The following is a 2940-nucleotide window of genomic DNA, read 5'->3' on the forward strand; positions in this document are numbered from 1 at the left end:
TGCACAGCGTGATAGGCCACAGAGCAGCAGCAGCAGTCGTAATCGTTGCCGAGCCGCACCTGCACGCAGCCGATGGTCGAGTTGTTGGACAGCCTGCATATCCACCGCATGTGGTGTAGTGCTGAACATCGTCCTCTACCGCCGTTGTAGTCGTACCTGAAGCGATTGATGATGAGGAAATTCAGATTGTTTCATACGTACTCCCTCCGTTTCAAAATAAATGATCCAACTTTGTACTAAACTCCCTCCGTTCTAAAATAGATGACTCAACTTTGTACTAAAATTAGTACAAAGTTGGATCATCTATTTTGAAACGGAGGGAGTACGTGGGTAGGCAGTCGGGCGTGGGTTGGGTATCAACTGGGTGGGCTCAAGATGGTGATGGCGCGTCCTTGTTTTCATCTCTGTTCGGCACAAGTTCGTAGCAGAAGAACATGTTGTCATATGAAGTCATATCAGTAAAATGGAATAGGAAAAGACAGACGAGGAAATAATCCTTTAAAATCAACCAGAAAAAAAACAACATCATGCATTTACGTTTAATTACATGTTTGCTGTTTTAGGTATAAACATAGTGTAGTAGTAAAAAAAATGTTCGTTGAGTATTTCAAAACGTTCATCGTTTCTTTGAAAACGTGCATCATGTATTTTCAAAAGACCTTGTGTATTTCAAATCTGTCATATTGTTTTCAAACATATTGCACGGAATTTTTTATATACATTTTTAGTAATGCAAGATGAGCGATCTGTAGTACATGCTGAGCATGTTTCCCTTTTTCATTTTATTCTTTTTATGTTTTCTTGTGTTTTATCCTGTTTCTTTTTATTTCTTAGTTTTCCCTGTTCTAATTTATTTTCTGTTTCTTTCTTAGGAAAATATAAATTGCCCATAACATGATTTTTTGGTACATGTTTAATTTTTTGATAAAGGATGAATATTTTTTAAGTACATGATGAACAGTTTTAACACACAATGTGCATTTTCTGAAATACTAATATACATTTTTAATACACAATGGACATATTTTAAGATGTTGAACATCTTTTAGCAGACAATGAATATTTTAATGAAGAAATGATGAACATTTTCTAAAACACAAAGAACATCTTATTAATGCATGATGTACATTTATAAACAAGTGAAGACTATTTTCTGGAATACATGACGAATATTACTTAATAAGTGATGAACATTTTTAATTACAACATGAAAGTTTTATGAAATAGATGTTGACAATTTTCTAATGCATGATGACTATTTTTTCAAATACCCAATGAATGTATTTAGCACCCAGACATTTTCATAAAAATAGTAAAATAAAAATATTTCTTAAAAATATATTTTTATAAAATTTCAAAATATTAGTTAAAAAGTGAAAGCGAAAAAAACTAATGGTAAAAAAGGATTAAAATAGTACCTAGTCCGCGTCTCAAAAACCTTAGAGGGTGTGCTAGTAGAAAAAATTGATAGTATGATTTTTCTTCATGGGCCGGATCCAACTCATCTACATTCAGGGAGCAACTAGTTGGCGAGCGCTCCTTCGGGAGCCTCCCAACAACCACTTGGGGGTGGGTTGAGAGAGCGCCACTTGGCGCTCTCAGCCACCGCAACGTGTCACGCCCTGGGCGTTCCCTCGGGATTTTTTTTATTTTTTTATTTTTTCACATGTGTTTTCGGCGTTTTAAATGATTTTTTCCCATTTTTTTGGCTTTTTAGTTTTTCACCGGTCTTCCTTAGTGTTTGGACCAAAAAAATGAAAAACAAATTGCGCGAAAAAACATGTTTTTTTCTTCTGCGAGAGGCACGGTTTTGCTTTCGCGAGAGGCGCGGCCATGCCTCTCGTAAACGGAAAAAAACATGTTTTCTGTTTTTTTCCTTCCGCGAGAGGCACGGTTTTGCTTCCGTGAGTGGCGCGGTTGTGCTTTCGCGAGAGGCATGACCGCGCCTCTCGGAAACCCCCCAAAAATGTGTTTTCTGTTTTTTTCCTTCCACGAGAGGCACAGTTTTGCTTCCGCGAGACGCACGGTTGTGCTTGAGAGGATCGGACGTGCCTCTTGGAAAATAAAACACGTTTCCTGTTTTTTTTCCTTCGGCGAGAAGCATGATTTTGCTTTTGCGAGTGGCACGGTTGTGCTTTCGCGAGAAGCACGGCCGTGTCTCTCGGAAATGGAAAAAAAGTGTTTTTGTTTTTTTTCTTTCGCGAGAGGCACAGCCATGCCTCTTTCAGAAAGGAAAAAATGTGCTCCCGATGAAGGAAATATGCACTAGAGGCAATAATAATGTTGTTATTTTATATATTTTTATTAATGATAAAGGTTTATTATTTATACTAGAATTGTATTGATCGGAAACTTAAATACAAGTGTGAATACATAAACAAATACCGTGTCCCTAGTAAGCCTCTACTAGACTAGCTCGTTGAGCAAAGATGGTTAAGGTTTTCTAACCATAGACATGTGTTGTCATTTGATAACGGGATCATATCATTAGGAGAATGATGTGATGGACAAGACCCATCTGTTAGCTTAGCATATTGATCGTTCAGTTTATTGCTATTGCTTTCTTGATGACAAATACATGTTCCTTCGACTATGAGATTATGCAACTCCCGAATACCGGGAATACCTTGTGTGCTATCAAATGTCACAACGTAACTGGGTGATCATAAAGATGCTCTACAGGTATCTCCGAAGGTGTTTGAGTTGGCATGAATCGAGATTATGATTTGTCACTCCGAGTATCGGAGAGGTATCTCTGGGCCCTCTCGATAATAAACATCATAAGAAGCCTTACAAGCAAAGTGTCTAAGGAGTTAGTTGCAAGATGATGTATTACGGAATGAGTAAAGAGACTTGCCGGTAACGAGATTGAACTAGGTATGAAGATACCACCGACGTTTGAATATCGTGCAAGTAACATACTGATGGATAAAGCACTAG

The sequence above is a fragment of the Triticum dicoccoides genome, chromosome 4B, assembly GCF_002162155.2.
Source record: "Triticum dicoccoides isolate Atlit2015 ecotype Zavitan chromosome 4B, WEW_v2.0, whole genome shotgun sequence".
Taxonomy (NCBI): Eukaryota; Viridiplantae; Streptophyta; class Magnoliopsida; order Poales; family Poaceae; genus Triticum; species Triticum dicoccoides.